This window comes from Herpailurus yagouaroundi, unplaced genomic scaffold, assembly GCF_014898765.1.
Source record: "Herpailurus yagouaroundi ecotype Mexico unplaced genomic scaffold, PumYag 218, whole genome shotgun sequence".
In the NCBI taxonomy this organism is placed as follows: Eukaryota; Metazoa; Chordata; class Mammalia; order Carnivora; family Felidae; genus Herpailurus; species Herpailurus yagouaroundi.
In genome coordinates, this window is record NW_024412449.1 from 1487513 (window position 1) to 1513276 (window position 25764).

The 25764-nt window shown below is 51.0% G+C and overlaps 1 protein-coding gene and 1 long non-coding RNA gene across 13 annotated transcripts in view; one reads left to right on the forward strand and one right to left on the reverse strand.

The window, feature by feature from the left end:
• BMAL1 (basic helix-loop-helix ARNT like 1) overlaps positions 1–25764 on the reverse strand; it is a 100395-nt gene that overhangs the window by 36192 nt on the left and 38439 nt on the right. Inside the window, exons 1-2 of one of the 12 annotated variants that reach the window (XM_040456806.1) lie at positions 14635–14785; positions 13497–13568 (exon numbers count right to left, since the gene is read on the reverse strand). The exons of 10 other annotated variants lie outside the window; for them this stretch is intronic. The gene's annotated coding sequence lies outside the window, so the exon portion shown is untranslated. Of the gene's footprint in view, positions 1–13496; positions 13569–14634; positions 14786–25764 lie in introns of those variants that run through there. One more of the 12 variants, XM_040456805.1, reaches the window with a different exon arrangement.
• The window catches only part of LOC121018194 (uncharacterized), a 33784-nt gene continuing 22723 nt past the window's right edge, over positions 14704–25764 (forward strand). Inside the window, exons 1-2 of the long non-coding RNA XR_005785069.1 lie at positions 14704–14796; positions 23312–23447. This is a non-coding gene — a long non-coding RNA (uncharacterized LOC121018194). The remainder of the gene's footprint in view (positions 14797–23311; positions 23448–25764) is intronic.

Consider the following 25764-nt stretch of genomic DNA (forward strand, 5'->3'; position numbering starts at 1 on the left):
TGCTTGCTTGCTTGCTTGCTTGCTTGCTTGCTTGCATTTCCTGCCCCGCCCAGCCCTCCCCATCTGATGCCTAAAGCTCTAGGCACTTAAGTTCTCAAGAGCACGTGACCTCCACTGGCCCACGCTGCTTTGCCCTTTACTAACTGGTCACCTGGTGAACGGCTCTCCTTTCAAGTGCCTTCAGGTTGAAGGCATTTCTGGCTCCCCCAAGAGGCCTTTTGGCTCTGCTCATGCTGCTCTGACCCTTCTCTTCACACCTGTGGCCCCTCCACTCTCTGCCCCGCCTCCGTGATCTCACTATTAGGGAGTCCCCTGGGTACCGCACCTCACTCTCTTTCCCTCACTTCTCCGAAACTTAGATGAAGGCTCTCCGTACCAAAGCCCGTATGAAATTTCTTATCTGGATCAGTTGTTCCAATACTCAAATTTCCTTTATAGAAATAATGAATGCTCCCACAAATGCTGGCACTATATTTTGCAAAACAAAAATCAGAAAGCCCTTTCCTGTATGCTTGGACAAAGTAAGTAAGCTTGAATCAGCTGCGACAAGTATTTTTGGAAAGCTGTCTTCTCTCCAAGAAGGTGTTCTTAGATGTAAGACAATGAATGAAACAACAAAAGAAAACCCCCCTTTCTGTGCTGATTTCTTCCGACGGAGAACTGAGCCCCGGGAGGGAGCTCCAAGAGACAACAGGTGACTGTGAGAGGGGTCCTTGCTAAGGGGGGGCTCCGGGCCAGCCCTGGTGCTGCCATCGAAGTCACACATGGCAAAGACACTCTTGGGGGAGCCTGGCCTGGAATCGGGGACCCCACGTGTGTCCACTTCTGAGCTGGAGACTTCCAAAGGAGGGGGAGGCTCACCGGATGTCAGAGGAAGCAAGGCACAAAGAGACTTGTGCAGTGTGCTTGGGGAGAGCTTGATGGTACCCTCAGTAGCCCCTCAATCCCCTCGTGCTCCTTGGAGCTCAGGAAGAAGAATCTCAGGGGCTCCATACAAAGGAGCACGGGGCTGGAAGGGGAGTCCCAGCCCCGGCTAGCCCCTGCAGAGGACCTCGGCAGCTGAGAAGGGTGAGGGTGTCAACCACTATTAGGCACCAAAAGCAGACACAGCTGCTCCTCTGAGCAGAGCAGGGTGAGCCGAGAGCCGGAGAAACCCACACGGGTCATCGACGAGAGGATGAGAAACCCACCCATGTCATCTACAGGAGGATGACCACATTGAAGACCACCGATCGCAGACCAGGCATCTCTCCCTGCTTTCCCTCCCCCTTGACCCAGTACCCCACCATGCTACAGGAAGGGGAAGGGGCGTGTAGCTTGCATTATGGTTCCAACTGTTAGCCTCCCCTCCCTGCGAGGACAGTGTGCGGTGTTGGCCCTGCCACGTGATTCTCCTTGATGGATGAATGCCAGCGGAAGGGACGGCCTCAACCTTCTAAAAGAAGCTTTACCACGCGTTCCTTTGTGCCGAGAGCAGGAATTTCCCGGAGCGAGGCTCCTCCTTTCGCGGAGGTCCCGGATGGATAGAGGCACGAGGAAGAAATAAAGCTTTGCTACTGGGAGCCACTGAGAGGCTGAGGCTGGGTGTCACTAGGGAGACCAACTCTTCTGGTTTGCCTCAGATCTTCCCACCTTAGCACCGCAAGTCCTGCCTCCCAGAAAACCCGTGTCCCCCACAAACCAGGACAGTTGGTCACCTAGTTCCTACCGCTGCATCTCTCACCCATCCGAAGCAGACCGACACAGGCAGGATGAAGGAAGCACAGACGGGATCCTGGAGCCACTGACGGATCCCCTGATCTGGGAGGAGGGAAGGGACAGGGATGTTCACACTGGACTAGTTTCATCTTCACAATAACCCATCCGTTAATTGTGGTCATTATCCCCATTTTCCAGGCGAGGATGGAGGAGGCAAAGCTAACTTGCTTAAGATAACGCAGCTGGCAGGTGGGGACGGAAGCCCAAGTGTGCCCGGCTCCGTGCTGGGTCTTCTGACTACCACACCACTGCCAGTCCCGTCTCCAAAACCACCCCCAGCCCCAATCCAAGCATTCCTGGAGCAGGCATGAGGGGAAGTAAGAAAAGGCAATCCTAGTTCAAGACAGCTACAGAACCTGAACCAACAGGTTTGTCTCTGGGCTTCCTGGCAGCCAGGGCAGAGAAGGAAACGTCCAGCCCTCACACTGGCTGGGAAGTGTATCCTCCGGACAGACTGACCAGGGAGGGGTATCTGTCAGGGAGGTTTATGGGACCTGAGCAATGCCGGGCCTAAGGGCTCTGAGGCAACAAGCTTTGTGAAAGAAGAGAGTGCTTCCCCCTTTTAAAATGGGACCTCAGTGAACACCTGCCCCGGCCTGCCCCTACCCTCAGGTGTGACAGCTGACGGTGCTCCGTTAAGCCACGTTGTGAATCCCCAGTATGTCACTAGGGTGGCAGTGTTTGATGGCGTGGCTTAATAAGAGGGCGTGGCTTAGGAAAATATGGACGCTAGGGAATCGGCATCCTCGATTACCCTACTAGCTATATGCTTACTGATTTGCTTCCTCAAAACCCCAAGCCTTCCAGTAAGGGCCCCTGCATGGCCATCTCTGTATCCCACAACCTTCAGGGGCCTGCCCTGGGCATAGAGGTGTTCCAGAAGTATTTTCCCTCCCTGCCTACACCCCCCCCCCAACCCTAGAGGGCCATGGCAGGTGGCCCTTGTTCCCATCCTCCACGTTCTCCACGATGTGGTGCTGGGGCCTGGCTCCAAGTTTACTGAGGGAATGGATGAGGAGCTGCTCTAGTCCGCTCAGGTGGTGGTGGTCTCTGAGCAGAGGCAAGAGGCTGGAGGGGCTCTGTCTCCTCTGCAAGTCCCTGGTCCCTCCATGGTCCCTATGACAGCCTGTGGGGAGTTCAGTTGCCTTGCTTTGCAACAGATGCATTTAGAGAATGTTCGTTCAGTAAGGCCAGGTGCTTTGAGCCTAAGGTAACAGGTGTTTGCATCGGGGTCATTCAGCGAGGATTTGTCTAGCCCCTAGGGCACCGGCGACACAGAGAGGAATCAGCAGTCTTAATGTTCAAGATCCCCTCAATCGAGTTGGAGAGACAGGATCTAAATAAAGACATGACCGCATGCTCGCTGCAAGGGGCGGAGCCAGGCTTACACTTGCACAAACAGCACAAGTCCGGGATGTGCCTCTGCCGTGGTAAGTGACAGAGATCTGCGGAGCCGTTATGACAAACTTCCAGCAGGTGGCAGTCAAGTGTCTTGAGGAAGGAGGGCCTTTCTTCCCTAGCTGTGAGGCAAACGTAAGGGACAGGAGCAGAATGGAGGAGGAAAGACAGCTTAGGGGCTGGTGTGTGTGCGTGTGCGTGTGCGTGTGCGTGTGTGTGTGTGTGTGTGTGTGTGTTGTCGTCGGTGAGGGAAGGAGAAGGAACCAGGGTGGCGGTGAGACTTGAATTAGGGGCTGCAGATGCTTGCCTGGTGGACCGGGCTGTTGGAAGTCTGTTCTGAGCTGGGGAAAAAGCACTGACCGTGGCTGTCAGGGGCCAGGGGATCCCTGTCTGTGGCACCTGTGGACAATCCTGCTGGTAGCTCTAGATGCTTGGGAATCCCGGAATCAAGCACAAATCAAGGAGGCTGCGTTTGGAAGCACAGGGCTTGGAGGGCCAGTTGAGAGGGTCTCACGGGGGCAGGATTTGTAAGTCCTGGGGAATTCTGTGAATGAACACAAGGCTGGTTCTTGTGGAAGAAGTCTTCAACACGATCAATGGAGCAGAACCTACAACATCCCAGTCTCCAGGGGCTACTGGGGGCCCTTAGTGGGATTCAGAGATCTCATGAAGAGTCACGAGACAGAGCACCACATGGCCCAGCACAAGTGCTTAGTAAATGTTTGCTGAATGAATGATAAAAGAGATGCCTTCTTAGACCTTCGCCAAGTCTATTACTGAAGTCTAGGAAGAAGAACCTTTCTTCTTCTTTTTTTTACTGTATAGAATAAGAGAGCCTGGCCCTAAAGACTCAGAGGGAAGAACACTATTTCCACCAGAAAACTTACTGCCTGAAGTTGCAGAAAGTTCTGGAAAACTTCCGCATCTTGTTCTAAAGGAAACCAAAGGATGTAGTGCTGTTATTTCGTGGTAGAATCAAGACACTGGTGTGAGGGAGAGCAGACGGGGAGGCCTGGGAGGCGCTCTTAGTTCCAGGTCAGGGCTGTGGGTGGAGGCAGGCTGGCCCAGCCAGCAGGGGTGGACCCAAGGAGGGTTGAGACTCTGAGGAGAAAAGGGATATGCCTTCTCTGAGGATGTGGGCAAGGTGAGAGAAAAGGGGAAGAATACTGCGCAGGTGTTTCTCCAGAGCCGGTGGATCAGGCATGTGACGTCCCTGGCACTTTGACAAGCAGGGGCTGGGGAAGAGCTGAGACTCTCCCCCTGGCAAGGGGCAGGTGGGGCATGGACAAGAGGGTGGGATCATGGGCACATGAGGAGGGAGGGCAGGGCAGCGGTCAGTGCAGGGCCTCTGGAGCCCGACGGCTGGGTTCAAATCCCAGCCCTGCCACCTACGAGGTGTGCGTCCTGGGCCAGTTCCGTGACCGCTGGGAGCTGTGCTTTCTCCCCCGTAAAATGAGAAGGATGCAGTCACAGACTGCATGAGCTCAGTATCGGAAAAGCACTTAGAACGCTCATCAGGTTAACTGTGCTCATTGAAACGAAGGGCCTCACGCTGCTGAGGAAAGGAGGGGTAGGAGGCTGTGGAAAGGTAAGCTGTGATGTCAAAGAAATCAAACTCAGACGGGACACTCTGGAATGAAGGAGCTCAGAAATGGTAAGAGCAGAGTGTGTGTGCCTGCCAGCGGACATAAAGAACTTAACAGGGGGCTCTGGGGACCACGAGGGAGTCAGTGAGGGGCGCTGGGGAGTGAGTGGAGGAACCTGGGCATGGGGTGGGGGCCGGAGGAGAGGCCAGTATTTTGCAGCAGGGAGGACTCGTGACAACTGGAAAGCTGAGTGGTATTTCGGGAATCCAACCCCTTCATTTTACTTCAATGAAACCAACATACAGGGAAAGAGCTCCTCCTACAGAAAGCTGGGAACAGGATCATGAGAAACTTAAGTCAATGGCTGATAGTAACAAAACTGCCCGGGAAGGTGAGGTAGAGAAAGCAGAGACAGTGATTTCCCTACAGAGACGGGCACCACAGTGGACAGCTGGCTGCCCAGGGCTGGGGGACTCCCAGCTGAGGGGTGTTGGGGGACAGGAAGTAGATGTCCCTGTTATGGCTCACCTACCATAGGTTTTGGCTGACAGGTAAGGAGGCCTCAGATGGTTACCAGGCGCCCAAGGCCCTCAAGCAATCCCCTCAACGCACTCTACTGAGCACCCATATCCACCAGGTAATTTGTACGGTGAGAAGAGTCAGGGACTTGAGTAAGTTTCCACCACAAACTGCATGCGGCAGTCAAATTTCAATCGAGGACAATGTCATAATCATGAAGACACTGTTAGGGTGCGGGTCCGCAGTCACTCATTCGTTCATCTTTCAGCAAATATTTGCTGAGGGCATCCACGTGCCAGGCACCGTTCTCCACAGCGGGACTGCGGGCGAAGACACAAACATCCTTGTCCTCACCTGGTACACATTCTGGGGAGGAGGGCAAGCAGAGACGAGTAAGTAAGTGATGCTGGCAGGTGGGGTGCGCTGGGGCAAGAACTCAGAGTCGGGGCGGGAGGAGCTCTGGAGACGTGGCGGCAGCGGGGAGGTGAGGAGGTGAGGCGGGGAGGGAGGAGCACTCCAGGCTGGGAGGAGCCTGCACAAAGGCAGAGAGGGAGCCGAGGCTGTCAGGGGACCAGCCCTGGAGCAGGGTGGGCACAGACCACGTGGTGCCTGGCAGGCCCCCGTGAGAGCCTTGGTTTTGCCTCTGAGTGAAGTGGGGGGCATGATGGGCCCCCACTTGGGGTTAAGCCTGGCTGCGGGGTTGAGAAGAGATGGTGGGGAGGGGGGACCTGTGTGTGCAGGTGCACGTGGCGGTAGCGGGACTGTGTGGGTGGGTGCACCTGCTTGTGCGTGAGTGAGCATGCCTGTGCCTGCGTGTGTGCGCACGGGTGAGCGTGATGCATGTGCGTGTGTGGGAGTGAGTGTGCACATGCATGCATGAGTGCGTTGGGGAGGCCCGCGAGGAGAGGGCTACGATGGTCTGGGGAAGGTGACACAGCTCGGTCCCGGCCCAGGAGTGCGGGCAGTGAGGAGGGCATGACAGGGCTCGGGGCTGTGTGGCCAGGTGAGGTGATGAGTTGCGGTCACTTCCTGGTATACTCTGGAGGAACAGCTGACCGGACTTTCTGATTTTTTTCTGGCATGAGGGGTGACAGCCACTCTGTGAACTGCACAAAGGCCCCCAGGTATGGGGGTGACTGGGGGTGAAAGTTCCAACGTGAGCTCTACTTGCCAGGCTGCATGCCCTGTGTGACGGCTGGAGGAAGAGGGATCTCTTGTCGTCCAGCTAGAGGCCAGCAGCCATTGGTCGGGGAACTGTTAAGTGAGAGGCACGACGAGACACAGAAGTTGCAGGACGGAGTGCACAGCTGCGCACTGCACTCCTGCTGCCCCTCCCCTCCCATCTGGAGCGGAGACTGCCTCCTGGTTACTGAGCATCACCCCTGCTGGGGACGGTGCTGACCCAGATGTGGCTCACATGGTGGGCATAACAACCTTTTGGGAAAGGCATCATCATCAACATAGTGTAGAAGATGGCAATGAGGCTCAGAGAGGTACAGCCACTTGTCTGAGATCACACAGCCAGCAGGGGGAACGGACACCCAACTCCGATGTGCCCCACTGGAGAGCTGGGCCCCACATGGTTTGTGTCTTCAGTGACTCAGCAGAGAAAAGCGAAAGTAGGAGATGTAGGGCAGGGCCAGCTGAAGCCCATCCCACCTCCTTCCTATGAGGCAAGGATGTCAGAACACAGTAAGGACGTGCCCTGACCAGGGTACTGGGGGGATGGCCGGTGTGTGTCTGACAGATGGTCCTCTCCGTTTTCACTCACAACAACTGGAAACCTTTCTGAAATGTTCTTGTCCACCTGCCCGTCCCATGAGCACAACTTGAGGAAGACAATTTGATCTTGGGATGGATCTCAAGGCCTTCCCCCAGTGCCCCAGCTCCCAGATGTTGCCGTGAGTGTTCCGGACCCCAGAAACATCCCTGCAAGTTCCTCTTTTAGCTAAAACGGAATCTGCTTGTTTGCTTTCATTCCTACGCAAGGAATAAAGCCATTATTTCAGTGATTTTTGGTTTCCTTTTTCCAAGCTTTGGTTACAGCAAGTGACCGTCACATGCTCAAGGGTCTGGAAAAACATGAGTTCGTAAGGTGCTTTTCCTGGGAAAATATTCAGTGCAGGGACCACAACAAAAATAACAATGCAAAAACTGTGGCAGCAGAGACCACACGCTGGGCTTTTATGTTGTGCCAGTCAGTGTTGTTTCACTGAGTTTCCAAAGAAGTAACTAATTCTCAGAGATGTGAAGTAAATTGCCTGAAATTCTTAGCTCATGAACAAGAAAGTCATGATTCAAACTCAGGTCAGTTTGACTCCAAAGCTCTGTGACAGGTGAAGGACTCTCATCCTTTCTTAATTAGACAAAACAAAAATAAAACCTCCTATAAATCGACAAAAAGGCAAATACCTCCCTGGGAAACCAAAGGATACCAAGAGGTAAATTCACAACATTCACACAATTAATTCGTGTAGGCAGAGGACAACACAACATGGTAAAGAACAGGGGCCTGGCCGGTTCTCCTTTCTGTAAAAATCTACACATGGATGTTCAAAAAAAAAAAAAAAGTATGTACAGGTGGGAGAGGTGAAAAAAAAAAACCAGAGATGGCAAAGATGAAAAAAGGCGATAAAAATTACTTTTCAGACTCTTTATGTATTTGCTAAAAGGGACAGGGGAAAACATCAAAACACCTTCTTTGTCTGACAAAGGATGCCATTAAAAATTCTGACGTCGGTTACATATCCTTAATGTAAAAGGACATTTTTAAAAAAAAATTTTTTAACGTTTATCTTATTTTTGAGACAGAGAGAGACAGAGCATGAACGGGGGAGGATCAGAGAGAGAGGGAGACACAGAATCTGAAACAGGCGCCAGGCTCTGAGCTGTCAGCACAGAGCCCGACGTGGGGCTCGAACTCACGGACTGTGAGATCATGACCTGAGCCGAAGTCGGACGCTTAACCGAACAAGCCACCCAGGCGCCCCTAAAAGGACATTTTTAAGAGAAATCAAACAATTTTTAAATTAAATTTTTATTGTTTATTCGTTATTCTTTTATGCTTTTTTAGGACCTAGTGTAGAGACTCCCTAAGTTCTACAAGGCTCCTGGAAGAATTATCTGTCCCTATGTTCTCCTGCCCATTTTCAGAAGCAACCAGTTACAGAAAGTACCTTTGTGTTTCTGAACAACTGCGGATGGTACTGCTCATTGACACCCCAGTTTTAACCGGGATCTGTTCACTTCTCGCCACAGAAGAGGGAAATTCACCTCTCTTCTATTACCTCTGTCATTATAGGCATGCATAAGAACCTAACCTCCCATTCAGCCAACAAAGTTGCATAATTATTTTGGGCAGATGAATATTCAGCTTTCATATTTACTATGAGCATGTAAATCCTAGGCACGGTGGGGGCTATGTGGAGTATTCTGACCCCATTCCTTTGCTGCATACCTTTCTGTTTCCCTTTAGTTGTGACCTGTTCTTTTTAAAGTTAAAAAAGATATGTCTAGGTATGTATATTTAACCCATCCTTCTACATTTGACTACGTCTCCCTTCAACTTATTCAAAGAAACCATTTCTTTTCACTTCAGGTTTATCCTAAGGTTTCTCCAGCTAATTTATAAGCTAATACACACACACACACACACACACACACACACACACACACACACACACTCCCTCTCTCATACTTGCAAAAGTTAGACAAATATTTTAATATTCTTTTCACTTTCCTGAAATTTGTGAATAATATAACATACCAACACATAATTTCAAACACAATCTGCATAATACCCTGACTATAACACACAAAAAATAAGTTGGTTAAAATAAGATACTACGTACAGAGTCAATATGCAAATGTTGGGCACAGCTACTCCAGAAGACACGATGAAAGATCTAATGAGGTGCTTGGACCTATTTATAACGCATAGTAAACCTCATATACTTGGTGGTTGTGTTCCTGGAAAATTCTGTATATATTAAAAGCATGCAAAAATTATGTGTGTTTAGGTGTAAAGTGAGTCAGATTCCAGGCTCGGTCAACAGGGTTCCACCTCCATGAGTGCCCACTGAACTTCAGGAGGTTGTGTAGGATGCTGGACAATCCTTTGGTCTCCATGGGTGACATCCAGCAAATCCGCTTCCTGGAAGACAGCCCTGACCAGGACCATCCCTGTCATGGCCGAATCGCCCTACACATCCCAAAGACGTCCTACAGGGGGCGCTACGTGCCCATTCAGAACCAGCAGTTGGTTCAACTCTAGGTTTTCTACAAAGGGGCAAAGCATCACTAAGATCTTTATCCAAAGTCATATAGGAAAACAAACAGCAGTCAGGAGCTGATAAGGAGAAGGGGTTAACAGTGGAAGAAAAGGAAATTCTATTTGTAGTTATTAATTGTCAGACATAACAGAAGCGTCAGGCGCCTTTTGTTATGCTCACACGGGATCTCATCGAATCCTCCTCCTATCAACCTAAGGGGTTAGTTCTATCAGCACCTCTAATTTTCAGATACAGACACCACATTTCAGGGAGGTTAGGTCCTTGCTCAGGACCCCAAATTAGATTTTGTCCAATCCTTTCTCTATTGCTTCCAGCTGCTTTCACTCCAGGTCCCCGGGCCCGCACCTCAGGGATCAGGTCCCTCACTTCGCTACTTAAATCTTTAGGAATGAATAACTGGGGTGCACGCTGTCTGAAAAGCAATGAACAAAAAGAAAGATGGTTCAATCCCAGCCTCTCGGCCCTCCTGGTTCAGCCACCGTGTGGCCTGTGCCCAGAGGTTTGTAAGTACAGGAAGCAGACTCCGGATGAAGCCAAAGACTCCTGAAGGAGCCCAGCCTGACCTGCCAGGGGTCAGGCCAGGACAGCCAATGTGACCGCGGGGACTTTTCCTGCCCCGGAAGGCCCATGCCTCCACAGTCCGTTCCACACTCCACAAGGTGGCAGGCAGCCCAGGGGCTGCAGCCCACACCACCCATGCAGGAAGGGCCAGACACCGAGCGAGGGCTTGGTCACCAAACCTTGAAGTGTCAGGTGTGGGGAACACTCTAGAACAGTCACTGCAGCTTCATGGCATGTCCGCCTCTGCTTATTTAACCTTCAAATCATCCCTATAAGAAGACAGTGCTATTTCCACCTTACGGAAGAGGGAACCAAGACCACAAATGCCTGGCATCTAGATACAGAGCTGGCAAGGGGCAGGGCCAAGGCTCAAGCCCAGGTCAGACTGGCCCCAAGCCCTCCCTCTCCTGCCCTTCCTGGTTTATGCACTTCAGAAAAAAAAACCAAAAACGTGTATTTGACACCCTGCACCCAGCTTTGGAGGGCAGGTGGCCATCACATCCCCCTACCCCCTAACCTCTGGGGCTGTTCTGTGAGACTGAGCATTGGAGCAGGTACCTGAAGAGGGGGTCCACACTTATAATCCTCAGGTACCTTTCTTCCTCAGCTTTCTCGCCACAAAACCATGAATAAGCACTTTAAACAAGGAACCCGTTGCATCAGACTTCATGTTCAGGAAAAGAAAATACAAATAGCCCATATTTGTCATCCTGATCGAAACCCACCCCAAGGGGCCTGGCGGAACTGGGACGAACCCATCTGTTGATGACCGTGCACAGGCCTCTGCCCCATAGCCCGCTGTGTGGAAACAAACCCTGAGGATATTTCATAGAAAAGGGTTCGACTCAGGCTCCGGTCAAGGGATTTCTTGGAAAGTAAGTCAAAGTAGGGCCAGGCCCCAGTCTAGCGGGCCACGAGCTTACATTGGGCACCCGGCCTGTGACATGTTATAGCCTCACAGCTAAGAGCACAAGCGTTGGAGCCAGACTGCCGGGGTCCACATGTCTGCTCTGCTGCTTGCTTGTGTAACTCTGGACAAGATTTGACCTCTGTTCCTCGGTCTCCCCATTGGTAATATGAGAATAGAGACAGTACCTGCCTCACAGAGTGGTTGGAGGTGGTAATGAACGCAACTTACGTAGAGAGCCTACAACAATGCCTGGCACATGGTGAGCACTCAGGGTGCCTGTCGTTGATGGGACTACTGATTGCCATGTCACAGAAAGAACGGTTGACGGCCCTGGAGAACACAAACCCTAGTGAAGGAAAGGGGGGTCAATGAGGAGACAGGGCCAAGAGGCAGATTTGGGTCAGAAAGAAGAAGGATTTTCTAACAAGCACACGTGTCCAAAAGACGGAGCAGGATGCCTGGGGTGTGGGTGCCTGAGGAGGCCCAGGGGCCCGCCTGCCTGTCAGGAACAGTACAGATGAGGTTTTCCTGCACAAGACGGTGGCCAGAGGAAGTGACCCCTGATGCCCCTTCCCACTGGCCCATGCTAGGACTCTGATAACGAGCAAGTAAGTGCCGATAGGCAGGGTGTGGCCGAGCTGCCTGAAGGAAGCGGGGAGAGACTTTGGACCGTCTTCACGTACACAACCTTCGGGACTTTCACTTCATTTTCTCAGAACACCATCTGGGGGGTGGGGGTGGTGGCGGCAGTGGACGCCATGACCAGCAATGGCTCGGTGAAACTCAGAAGTGTTTCTTGAACACCTGCGGGGTGCCTAGCAAAGCAATTCAGAAAGCGTGAGATGTCAGAGCCGTGGCAACAAACTACCAACATTTTCTTACTCCGGAGAATCGAACGACAGCACCATTTACTGAAGCTACTGTTACTGGGGACACGGACTGTGCAGTCATCAGGTGGGCCCGCTCCACAGGCAGCGCCTGGGGCAGGAGGACGGGGGTCGTTCCGGCTCACAGGCAGCCTCCCAACCATCGCTCTGGCAAGGTTTTGGTGTTCTTTACCACCGAAACTTCCCCTGACCTGGTGTGCTTGGTCCTCTGGGCACAGGCGAAGACGCTGGGACACAGGGAAATGGCCAGGAGCAGGGGAGAGGGAAGGGAATACTCTGCTCCTTGAAAAACGGATTCAGGAAGCATCCTCCACCATCATTTCAGTATCACCTTTGTCAACTATAAAAATGGAAAACATCCTTCAGAAGCAGAAACCATTTTATCAATGAAACATTATCAGACGGTATAAAAACCACGATACCAATCCAAGAAAAATGATCAAATTCTGGACACAAAAGCTCACCCAGCTATTTTCCAAGGATTTCGTGTATAATCGTCATTGCTAATTTATATGCTCTCAACTCTGAGAACTCAAAAGCGGGTAAGCGGCGTATCAAACCGATTAAGAAAAAAAAAATTTTATGGAGAGGACGCCGGAGACATTCTTTGTGCCGATTTCAGTTCTTTGCCTCCTGGAAACGCCCGCCAACATTGGTGAGAACCACCGTCTGGAGTGGTTGGGGACTTACTGGGCAGGAAGACAGACCATCTCTTCTGCCTGGTAGGTTCCCATCCCAGCCCATCGCAGTCCTTCCCCCTCGGGTGGCCTGGCTCTCTGCAGCTAACCCCTACTGCTGCTTCCTCCTGTATCTCCTCCCCGCTTGCTCCTCTCCGTGCTGACTGCTACGGCCTTAATTTAGGCCCCAGGCACGCCCCTCCTGGCCTACTCACATCCTCCCAAGTCACTGGCCTCCAGCATCGCCAAGACGTGACTTTTCCAGAAGCTTCCACAGTCCATCCTTCCTCATCCTTTCTCCCCCCCCGCCCCGCCCCCTCCCAGCCTCAACAAGAGAACTAACACCGAGGCGCACTTCTGCAGGCACCGTGCAGGGCATCAGCCCAGGGAAGACAGAGACAGGTGCCCGCTCACAGGCCAGCTCCCGTCCAGGGATACTGGCAGCCGAGTGCTGCACGAAGAAGGGTCCCGAAGGGCGGAAGGAAGCCACCATGAGCAGCACCTGGGAGCCCGAGGACGGGAACCGCCGGGCTCGGCCCCCGCTCCACTCGCCATCCCCGCTTAGGGCAGGGCGCCGCACACGCTCTGGACCGCCTGTCCCTGGCCTGCGCTCCAGTCCCGCACTCCCTTTGGTGTTCCCGTAAGTCTCCTCAATGATCCACTTTGAGGGCCCCTCCAAAACCGCCATCTCTACTTTCCCGGGCACCACTGTGGCACCATACTCTCCTCCCCCAGTACTCGGCAATCGTGCGGCACCCTCCTCCTTTGGCAACCTCCCAGCATCCATGAGGCTTTTCCAAGTGGGTCGGAGAGCAGCTGCTTTTACCTTTGCCTCAGTGTCCCAATACACAGATTCCCAAGTCCCCCTCACCATTCCCCCCACTCAACTCGCCGGCTGTTGTACTCACACAGCCCTGTCTACTTGAGCACGTGGCGGCCACTGGCCCGTCTTGATGTCTGCCTGCCCGAGGCTGGGAACGCTGAAGGACAGAAATCACATCTGTTTAGCTCGCTGGCTCCGGGCCTGGCACAGGAGGGCCCCGTTAGGGCCCCGCTCCGCCATGACTCGCTGAGGAGCCCTGGGAAAGCCGCCCTCCTCCCTGGGCCTCAGCTTCCCCACCTAGACTAAGATGTACTCGGAGCTAGAGGGTCCCTGACGCCTTGCCCAGCTCTGACACACAACGAGAACACAGGCCATGAAGCACCAGCTGCGTGTCTTTCCTGACTGTGCGGGTAATAATCACTCAGTGATATCACCCTACAGCTCCTCTGGGTGGCACGGATCTGCCATTGCGAGGAGCGAAAACCCGGGAGCACATACCCAGTGCTGGCCGCCGCGCGCCCCGGGTGCGCTTGTACCGCTAAGTATAATGGACAGCGAGGAGTGATTTTCTCTCCCTTTGAGAACATAAGTACACTCTTCTATATTTATACACCCCATCTCCTAATTTAGGCAGTGTAGAACTTTTTCTGATCAGCACTCACTTGCCAATAATCTCGCTCTACATCTAAATGAAGACTAGGAGTCATATAAGTTCACAGATTGAATGGATGGCTGATTTACAAAGCCCTTAAAATGTGGCTGCAGGCCGACGCTGGCAACCCCATAATTAGATATGGCATGCTCTGCGATGATGTATTTTTTACTGTTTTTTAATAACTCAGTTCTCCTTCTGGGATGAGGGGAAAAATGGAATTTGTTAAAAATAAATCGAGATTTAGTGGCTTTTCAGCCTTCTGCTGCTTGTTGCTCACAATATTCTATAAATAAAAGCAGCCCGGCCCTATAGTGCACTGTAAACACCCACAGACACTCAGAGCCAAATTCTTCCAATTATGACCCTGTGCCAGTTGCCAAGCTACTGCAAGGACCCACTTGAAAGGCGGCCATCTAGGCCATCTTCTGATTAAGCCGCCCTGTGACAAGGAGGAGGGCCTGCCGCTTTGGCACTGTGTCTAGTCTGAGATAATTGTTCCGTTTTCTTGAAATTAAGCCCTTTCCTCGTGATCGAATTACAATTCAGAGGTAGATGAGAAGCTAACCACCTGTCCATCTGTCCATCTGCCTGGGTCACGCGTGTGCCTGAGATCCTGGGCTGTCACACGCTGGACTTCCATCAGGAGGCAAAAGTGCCTTCACGACAGCGTCTTTAACTGCACTGAGCAAATCAAGGTCAAGTAAAAGTGGGTCAGCAAAGAACATGACAGGTGAGTCACAGGCAGCCTGCCCTTCTACTCAGCAGCTTTCCTCACTGATCGGTTTGGGTTCCTCTTGTCCGATGTGGCAGACTGAGACGGTCATTTAAAAATCCGTATTAGACCCCGCGAGGGACGACGCGGTCAGGTCGACTGCTCTGGGGCTCAAATGCCATTGCACAAGCTGGGGCTGCCCCGGCTGCCCAGCTTTCATGTGGCCGCGACCAGCCCTTGAAACACTGCATGCAGGGAATCAGGGGATTGCCGCGTGCCACGGTCTCACTGAGAGAGAAATTACTTCCAGCTCCTTAGGAACCAGAATGCTCAGGGCAGCGCTGAAGCACAATGGGCTCGGCTAGAAACCAACCACCCTCCCTCCTCCCTTCAGTGGCAGTTCTCCTGCGGGAGTGCTCCGAGGGGAGCACGAACCCCAGCAGGCCCAGGAGGCCTGCAAAAGGCCCCAGGCCACAGATCCAGCTGCAGAGGCTCAAACACCGAATGGGGAACCAATCGGTGAGTTCTCCCAAAAGAGAACTGATAGGTGCTCTGTGGCCAGATTTTCCAAACTCAAAACTGGGACCTACACTGAAAGGGGTAGAACTGTTTACAGCTGGAAAGTTTGGGACCTGGGGGTCACAAAACACGGAGCCTCATTAGAGAGGTCTCCCGTGGGTGTCCCATCTAAAGTGGCCCTTCCTTGGGGCGCCTGGGTGGCTCAGTTGGTTAAGCGCCCGACTTCGGCGCAGGTCATGATTTCACGGTTTGTGAGTTTGAGCCCCGTGTCGGGCTCTGTGCTGACAGCTCAGGGCCTGGAGCGTGCTTCGGATTCTGTGTCTCCCTCTCTCTGCTCCTCCCCTGAACACACACACACTCTCTCTCTCTCTCTCAAAAATAAATAAATGTTAAAAAAAAAAAAAAAAAGATTTTTAAAGTGGCCCTTCCTATAACTCACTTACCATCTGGGGGTCCTCATTTCTTAATTTCTGAAATGGTCTCTTTTCTTTGGGCCCCCCTCTGATTAGAAGGTGAGCCTCATGAGAGCAGAGACCCCCTCTGTCCTGTTCTTGAGTATTTCCAGGACAACTAGAATGGTGGCTGGCTCATGGTAGGTGCTCGATAAATATTCATTGAGTAAACAAATCCATGCCAGACCTCTGGAAGACCATTCTGCATACCAGTGTCTCTCGATGTTCATGGCCATGGTATGAGGGGAAATCACTACCTCTTCTGTAACAATGAGAAAAGCAAGGCTCAGAGAGGGTGCATGTTTTTCCCAGGGCTGCACATCTAATGCGTTCATGGAGCTGGGATTCCAAGCCAGGCGTGAAAAGTTCTAATCCTGGCTTTGAAGTGAGCATCTGTTGCTTTTATAATTTAGAAAAAGCAAAGAAGAAAAACTTTAGAGGAAAAAGTACGCATCAGAAAAAGCTTTACATCAAATGATCTAACATGTGACAGATTCGGTTCCTGTGCCCTAACACCCCAGCTGCAGAGGGCATCGGCACCACAGGCCCGTAGCCAGAGCGGGAGGAAGGGCTCTGGGGCCTCCATTATGGAAGGTCCATTCCTGTCTTTCCGTGGGGCTCCAAAGGCCAGGCAGGAAAGGGAGAAGCCATCAGCAGCGACACCCATGACTCCTATCGCTGTTAGAAACAGCAAGCTTATTCCAGAATTTGCTGGAAAGTTTCCAAGGAGAGGCCTGCAAGCAAATTAGAAGACTGCGGAGTGTTTGGAATCTGACTTCCCTTTATACCCATACCTTGAAAATTGGAATGAATAAAAAAAAAAAAAAAAAAAAAAAAAGGAAAGGAAGCATACTTTTTAAGACTGAAATTTCACAAATCTTAAAATTGAAAAGCAGAGATTTACATGTATCTCAATTTAGAACACTGAACCCTGCTGACGCTGAGCTTCTGAACCTTTATAATCTGTATATCACAATAAAATTCCTATTAGTCTGATGATATTTTGGGCCAAAACTCCTCCCCGGCCTGTCTGCTAGACGCAGGCAGTGGTTTGAATTGATGTGTAAATCAGCAGGTCGGTCCATCACAATGACTGGCCAACTCTAGTGCATGGACACATTTCTCAAATATGGAAAAGTAATGAAAATGGCAACTCGTATCGATAAAACAGGTTTTTCCAAATGCTACCAGGACAACCTGTGAATACAAACACCCTACAGAAAGAAAAGTCCCTCCTGATTGTGAATGAGGGGTGGCAGGACTAAAGAGAACCACATAAGCTAACCTTTCGGAACACAATTTCTTAGCTACAATTAATTTCTGGGTGGGCTTCGGGGCAGGTGTCTCATTAACAATATTCGTCTTGAGAGTATTTACCACGTGCATTTTTTGGAGAGAGGCTCCGTAAAATTCACTAGATTCACAAACTGATCTGTGACCCCAAAAGACAGGGACCCCCACCAGCCCTCTCTGCTGCCTCTCCTGTTTTCTTTGGACAATCCTGTAACATAAACAACAAGATGGCTTTCAGAGTAGACAAGATGACATTGACAGTCAGGGAAAGTCGCCCAAGCTCTTGCCTGAACAGCCCGGCCACTGGGACTGCTCACATCAATGAGTGAAAAGAGGTCATTGGCTGGAAGGGACTGGGGGGCTACTGAGCTTTACCTTGAGCCCAGTGCCCAGAAGAGACCAAGAGAGCAAACTTAGTGACCAGTGTGTCTTAGGCAAGATGAACTTGGGAGCAACATTGTGAGACAGGAGAAAGAACAAGCGCTTGACAGCCAGGCAGGGCTACCTTCAACCCTGGCCGCGTAGCCTTGAGACAAGGATGATGACCATGACAATGGCGACGATGATGCCGAAGACAATATCTACCAAGAGCTATTATTTACCGACGGCACAAAGTCTAGCGTAAGGTAAGCAAATACTTATATACTTGTGAAATAACATACGCTGTTAAATTTTTGCAGCAACACATGAACTTTCTCTATATTATCTCCATTTCCTATATCTGGAAAAAGAAGGTGATGAAGATTAAGTGGCATGCCCAAGGTGCACTGCGAGGTTGGGATTCCAACCTGGGTCTGTGCGACTCTAAGCCCACGCTCTCAACTACTAAGGTCCACCACACTGCCGAGCCTTGGCTTCCTCATCTGTGAAAAGGTTAATAATACTCACCCTGGCAGGGTGGTAAGGGTTGGACAGAATGCACGGGAAGTGTTTAACACAGTACCTGGCACACAGGAACTCCACAGGGTAGCTATTAATGCAATGTAATGCGATGGCATCTGGACCTTTGGAAGAGAGAAGAAGGATGGTGGGAGGTGGGCATCTGGCTATACAGATGGTGCAGCATTTCACTTCACGGGGTTCGACAAACAGGATTAGGAACTTTGGACCGCGGCTTAAGAGCCTGGGATGGCATCTTCTCGGGAACAGAGAAGGGACACCGCAGCAGGATGGGTAGGAATGTGTTTACTCTGAGATGAAAGGCTTTTCTTTGAAAGTTGGAGAGGGCTGGGGACTTTTTGGAAGGAGGAATAAGTCAAGCCTCAAAAGAAAGTTTTCAAGAGGCAGCGCCAAACAGCACGGCTATTCCTGGGCTCCAGATACATGCCCACCGACCACCCGACTCTCTGACACCCGAGGGAGAAGAGTCCCTGTGCGTGTTTGCAGCAAGGGAGATGCCGAATCCCCAGGTTATTGGTAAACCCTGTCCGGAACGTGGGCAGAGCAGAGGATCTGTTACAGCAAGTCTCCTTTGGAAGTCAGTATGAAGAAAAGTACCCATTGCAAGTGAGAACCAAAGATTTAGTGTGGCTTGTGGTGTGTAAGAGCAAAGGGCCTGTCTGTGGGAAAAAGCATCAGCCTCACTGACATTGCCATCTTGACTACCCTCTTACTGAAAGACTGAACGGGGGAGTCTGGAGAGCCGCAGAGTCGCTCCTCAGAGAGCCAACGGCACTGCAGAGAATGTGCATCCCAGGGCTGACGTCTGCCGAGGGAGAAGAACATCACGGAGTATCACCAGGCTCTCCCCAGACCAGCTTCGCCCCTGTGTTTCTTAGAAAGGAATTGCTCTACCAAGTTACCCCAACAGGCACCAAAGACGATCAAAGGTCCCCACACCCTGTCACGGGTCCCCTCTCCTCCATTCCCACAGCCCGACGCAGGACGCAGCATCGATTTCCTGGACCAAATTAACTGCCTGTAACTAGTTCTGCTGCCCCCTCCTACAGTCCAGCCCCCACACTGCCACCAGCTGGCTTTCTAAAATAAAAGTGCTGACCACGTCACTCACCTCCTGAAAGACGTCTACTAGATTTGCACTGCCTACGGAATAAACACCAAAGTCTTCACTTGCATTAATTCATTCATTTTTTTTCTCCCCCTCACCAATCTAATGTGTGATGATCACCTCCTGAGCGCCAGGCTCTGTTTTATGTCCTGGAGATAAGAGTGGTGAATGAGACAGGTAAGGCAGGCACCCGTCCTCGTGGATTTACATTCTAGGGCAGTAAGACAAACACTAACGACGACAAACAGATACAGAAGTCAGGTAACAACGGATGCTAATGAAGAGAAATGAGGCAAGCCGAGAGGATCGAGGGATCGGTTAAAGGGTGGGGTAGGACAGCACATTTTAGTCCTTGAACACGGTGACTAGAAGTCTGTTCCTCTCCGGCCCTCATTTGAACGGAGAACAGAGTGCAGCGAAGGTGAGCCAGGCAGAGATGTCGGGGAAGACAGATTGGGGGGGGGGGGGGGGGAAGAGCAAGGGCAAATGCCCCGAGGCAAGAAAGAGGAACAGCAAGAAAGGCACAGTGGCTGGAATGGAGTGAGCAAAACAGAGAGGTCTAAAAGGAGAGATCAGAGAAGCAAGAGGGGCTGGCAGGCCATGGCAAGCAGGTCTATTCCAAGGACGCCGGGAAGCCGCCGGAGAATTTGGGCAGGGAAATGATACCATCTGATTTACCTTTTAAAAGGTCACTCTGCCTGATTGTGCGCAGCAGTGGGGCCCGAGCGGAAGCAGGGAGACCTGCTGCGAGATGGGGGGCATCTGGAGGAGGGGAGGGAGGGGAGGTGCTTTCAGGGTGCACTCTGATGGGAAACCTGTCAAGAACTGTCCGCAGACAGCGTGAAGTGCAAGGTTTGGAGCAGGATCCAAGGTGATGCCGATATGTTGGGCCTGCGTAACCAGGGAAATGGTCCTGCCACATAAAACGGGGAAGCTGGGGGAGGGGCAGGGTTATGATTTTGCCTTTTTTCCTCCTGTTAAGAAGAAAAATACCAAGACTTGTATTTAGTGGCGTTGGGTCTGGGATACCCATTAAACATCAACGCGTGGATGCTGAGTGGGCAGCGGGTACGCGGGTTGGGGCTCCGGAGAAAGGTCCGAGGGCGTCGTCATCCTGACGACCACCAGGTCCTCCAGCTGTTGGCCCCAGCTCCAGACACGCGGCCAGGCGTCACTTCCTCCAGGCTCTGGCCTCCTCCTGTCTGGAATGTTCTGCCTGCATACTTCTGCAGTGTAGACTCTTACCAGTCCCTTAAGACTTGCTCAAAAGTTACCTCTTGTCTATGAGGCCCCTCCTGACTGCCCAGGGGAGAGCGCCTAAGCCCCTCCTTCTCCCACAGTGCCCTGTCACGTGCCCCGATGGCCTTGTGTCACCCCTATTTTCACCCTTCCTCGCTGTGAGCTTCCCGAGGGCAGTGAGTGCAAGACTATTCCTCTGATGCACCCTGCCTCCTAACATAAGGCCTGGGCACGGCAAACGTTTGCCAAATGACTGGAGTTCTCCTCTCTGTGAAGAGACGCAAAGGAGCCACCTGCATGCAGGCTGGTGGACACTGCCACTGCTGTCCGCAAGGGGACAGGGGGGGAAGTCAGGCGTCACCGCAGCACTGCCACCGCTCAATGTGGTAGAACGGCATCTGCCTTCGAGCAGTTTCCCAACAGCACGCGGGAGCTTCGAGAAATCCACGAGCCGAGTATCTCAGGATGTGGTGAGGTGTCGTGAGCACCGCACCTGAGAAACATGTGTCGGGTCTCACTGCAGGAACCCCCAGCGAGTCCAAAACCAAAGCACTCAGGAGTCAGAGACGGAGGGAAGGAAGCAGCCCTCCTGTACGTGGACTCCTGTCCTCCTGACGGTGAGCCCGGAAGCAGGTCCTACTTGCCTTCTTTCGTAGACACAGGCAACGAGCATCCGAGAGGTTAGGTGATTTGCCCAGGGTCACAGAGCCGGGAAGGACGGGAACCAGGATTCACACTCAGGTCTTGGCCAATCCAGCGCCTGCGTTCCTTCCGGCAGATGGTACCGTAGGCAGGATCCTTAGGGACCCTCTCAACCCCACAGTGTGCCAAGGATATGTAATTCTGGGGAGGGGATGTGATCTACCCACTGTGACTGAGGAGTCACTAAGCCCCTGACTCCTGGGCCGGGCTCCTAGAGCACTGCGCGTGCACGGTGCCAGGCATTTCTTACAGGGCACAGGCAAAGCCGAGCACAAAGTTTTAACAGTCCAACCTATCTGCTCTCAAGTGCCCTAGAAATAAAAGCGAGGGACGGGGTGCCTGGGTGGCTCAGTCAGTTAAGCACCTGACTTCGCCTCAGGCCATGACCTCGTGATTGTGGGATCGAGCCCTGAGTTGAGCTCTGCACTGACTGTGCGGAGCCTGCGTGGGATTCTCTCTCTCTCTCTCTCTCTCTCTCTCTCTCTCTCTCTCTGCCCCCTCCCCACTTGTGCTCACTGTCTCAAAATAAACTAAAACAAAACAAAACAAAAAAAGCGAGGGGAATGGGAAACTGTATTTTGTACCAACTATTCCTGTGATCCTGGGACCCCATCAACAGGTGGGAAGCCAAGTGAGAACGCCGTGAGTGCACGGAGAGGGTCACAGAACCAGCCCTGTGAACCGAGCGGACTAGCGGGTGGCAGCCTTCTCGTTCCTCTGGGCAAGTGTTCGCTGCCCACCTACTGTGTGCGAGACACTGAACAAAGCAGCACAGGACAGGGAGAAGAAGCCCGGCGTTGAACCGTGGCTCCCCGACCAGCACATCGACCTCTCTAAGCCTACTTTCTTCATCTGTAAAGAAGAGCCCTGTTTCACAAAGCTGTTCTGGCTACTGAGTGGGGTGACCCATGCCCCGGGTATACGGCAGTGACCCAGTCAGCACCAAATGGCCGGGAGTTTGTTCATTGCTGAGAAAGCAAAAGAGGTTTACTCATGCTGGAGAGAAAAGGAGTGGACGAAAAGGTAGCCACACCAAAGCTCTTGTAAAAACTTAGCAGGACTGAAGTAGCATCAACCCTCTGAGGATTTACCAAAGCATAAAGAAATCCTTTAAGAAATTTTGAGGTGCTGAAATATCTTAAGGCAGGGTGGGGAGAAGGAGAGGCAGAATGAAAGGAAAAAGGAAAAGAGAGAGAGGAAGGATTTGAATAGATCAGTGCATTGGTAAGAGTCAATGAAGTTAACATACATATATACATACAAAATAATGTCATTTGATTGCTGATGGGTAGAGTTGCCTATTCATTATGTATATTCTTCTCCGTCAAGCTCCTATTCAATCTTCAATACCCTACTTGCTTGATAATTTCTTCCACCACCACCACCCCCCCATTCACCTGGAGGTTAATTAATCTTCGCTCTGTTAGTTGATTCTTACAATGTACACGTTACATGGTCTCTGCTCATGGGTTCCCCTACCTAACAGTGAATTCCTGAGAGCACATGTTGTATATGATTCATCTTGGTGGCCTTCCTCTGTCCCTAGGATCCCCAGCCAGCAGCCAGCAGGTTGGAGCATCCCCAGAGGAGAACCTTCTCTCTACAGCAGGAAAAGGAGCCAGGACTCATATTTATAAGTATCCATTGTATGCTGAACATTTGAGAAGCACATTCCAAGTCTTAATTCATATATTCTTCAAAATGCCCCATGAGGGAATTATTATCCCTATTTTGTAGAAGGGAGACACTGAGGCTCAGGGAGGTGAGGTCAACAGCCAAAGTTTCATACTGCTAGTAAAAGTGATGAGGCCAGGATTTGATTCTCAGTCCATCAGACTCCAGATCCTCTTGTTTTCAGTAGACCAGCCCACCTGCATGAGTCTAGTGAAGCTGAAGGCATCCAGAAAGGATGAGTGGTCTGGACATCGAATCTCCCTGCAGGCTCATAATGAGGTTAGTGCTAAGGAGCTTTGACCAACACAGGGTAAGCTGTTAGCAAAAGCCAGGCACCAGGTCAGAGGGACAGAGAGGAGGCCTCGGGAGAAGACAGAATTCTAAGTTTCAGATACAGTTAGCAAATGGCAAATTGACCATCTCCCCAGACCCATCCTGTCTAAGGAGAAGAAGACACATTCTGGGTCAGCAGTTCTCGACCACGTGTGATCAGTTAAGTCCCCTGGTCCAGAATTCACAGATCCTTTCTAGACACTGGGGAAGCATTCAAGAACACGATCCTAAGTGTTAGCACTCCTGGGAGAAAGCTGGGGACAGAAGTGACCACAGGACATCTGGGAATGTCACTTCCTTGTCCTTTCTCCAGCCCCAGCCCTGTAAAGGAAACTTCCATGGTGCGCTGTAGGCCCAAAGCTACATCTCAGCCTCGCAGGGGTCTGACTCCACTGCATTTGGAGGACCTGCGTCCAAGAGACTTTTCCTTACCAGCTGTGCAACACTCAGTAAGTCAGATCTTCTTTGGGCCTAAGTGTCCCCAGATATAAACAGGGGGAGGAGGAGAAGGCCTGCTTCAAAGGGAGGTCGTAGGGACGCTATGAGAAAACACATGTGGGAAGAAACTGTCCATGTCAAACGGCGTTCAGATGTAAAGAAGGGGTGCTGGGAATCGTGGGGTACCTCACCACATCACCTGCTGCCCCCTGCCCCAAGCGTCCTGGGCTTAAGGCCCGGCACTCCCGGGTGCAGCTCCTTCAGTGCTGAGCTGGCCTCCGTACCGATGGTTCAAGGGAGAACACAGGAGCGCTGGGAGAGCTGTGGAACAGGAAGCTGTGATTTGGCCCTCCTCTTCCGAAGGCTACCGGGCACAACAACAGCCCTTAAATAAGTAGTTAACAATTGGCTACAACAGTTGAGGAACATTTTTGTCATCATGCAGGATGATAACCATCACCAAAATCAAAATATGAAAATCATTTAATTAAACCTATAGACTAAGACAAACGTATCATTTTGATGGCATATTTGTGAGTTTTTAAAGTTTTAAGTGTTTAAGCAAAAAAAAAAAAAAAAAAAAAAAAGAAAGAAAGAAAAGAAAAGAAAGAAAGAAAGCTAGATAATTAAAGTTATAATTGGATCCTCTTGGGAGAAGCATGAATTGGTACAGCCTTTTGGGAGAGCAATTAAGCAATATTGATTCAAATTTTATTTAAAAAAATTAAAAAAAAAATTTTTTTTAACGTTTATTTTTGAGACAGAGAGAGACAAAGCATGAACGGGGGAGGGTCAGAGAGAGGGAGACACAGAATCTGAAACAGGCTCCAGGCTCTGAGCAGTCAGCACAGAGCCCGACGCGGGGCTCGAACTCACGGACCGCGAGATCTTGACCTGAGCCAAAGTCGGCCGCCCAACCGACTGAGCCACCCAGGCGCCCCTAAAAAAATTTTTTAATGTTTATTTTTGAGAGAGAGAGAGAGAGAGAGACAGAGCATGAGCAAGGGAAGGGTAGAGATACAGGGACACACAGAATCTGAAGCAGGCTCCGGGCTCTGAGCTATCAGCACAGAGCCCGATGCAGGGCTCAAACTCATGGACAGCAAGATCATGACCTGAGCTGAAGTCGGATGCTTAACCGACTGAGCCACCCAGGCGCCCCTGTATTGTTTCAAATTTTAAATTCAAACTATTTAAGTTGGAAGTCCCACTTCTTGGTGCCTATGCCACAGAAAATCTCATGTAAAAGTTCACAAGCGTGTACAACAATTCCCACATCAGCAGCCATGGCGATGGCAAAAGATCAGAACCTGGGTGTCCACCAGCACGGGAACGATTAAACAAACTTGAAATGTATCCATACCATGGAGTACGGCTGCCAAACATAAGGCACTTCTACCTGTACGTGGCGACTTGTAAAGATGACCATAAGCACTGACAGTCGGCCACTGAAAGGAGAGCTACAGGATGGTACAAATAGAGAAATTCCATTTTTACAAAACAAAAGTGAAAGTGCATATGTTGGAGATAAGGGCAAAGGAGGTAGAAGGAACACAAGCGAATGAAAAAGTCCAGGACTATACCCAACAAAGTCTCAACTGCCCATCGGTGGAGAAGGCTGGAGGTGGAGAAGTCACGAAGACTTCCTTCCTTCATGCGAGTGCACTTTAGTGTTGTCTGAATCTGCTACAAGTGTAGACTCCTTTGTGATGACAAAAACAAACAAAAATAGCCCTCAAAGGTCATACAACGATGATAATTTTTAAAATTCCAGTGCTTGCAAGCACTCCCCTAAAGTAAGCACCCCGGGACGTAGCACAGCCTCTCCATCTCTGCCTGTGGCCACCGGCCCTGTGCACACCCCTGGGCTTGCCTAGGAAAAGACTACAGGTGGGGATCGTCTCCAGGACTGAGAATCTCAAATCCCTCAGCTATTTCAATAAGAATTCTACCAAATTACAACTATTTCAACAAGCTGGCTAATAAAAAGGACTAAGTGTCTTAGTCAAGTTTTATAACATCATAAATTACTGAATTCAAGTTCACTTCTTGGCAGCCTCTCTTAAATAGGGGCCATCAAAATTGATATCCTGCATTACTCAACATTGTATGTTGACTGGTTGAGTCTCCACTGAAGAGTTCTTAAAAACTGCTTAATGAGGAAATCCCACGGGGAGGAGAGACGGTGACTCCCCCAAATCCAAAACGGGCCTATGTAAAACACTATAGTCACTTGGGTTCTCATAAAATCCCAGCTTATGGGGTGAAGTAACCTTCCTATCTATGGCCAAAGTTGCTGATGAAACAAAATAATCCTAAATCAATTCA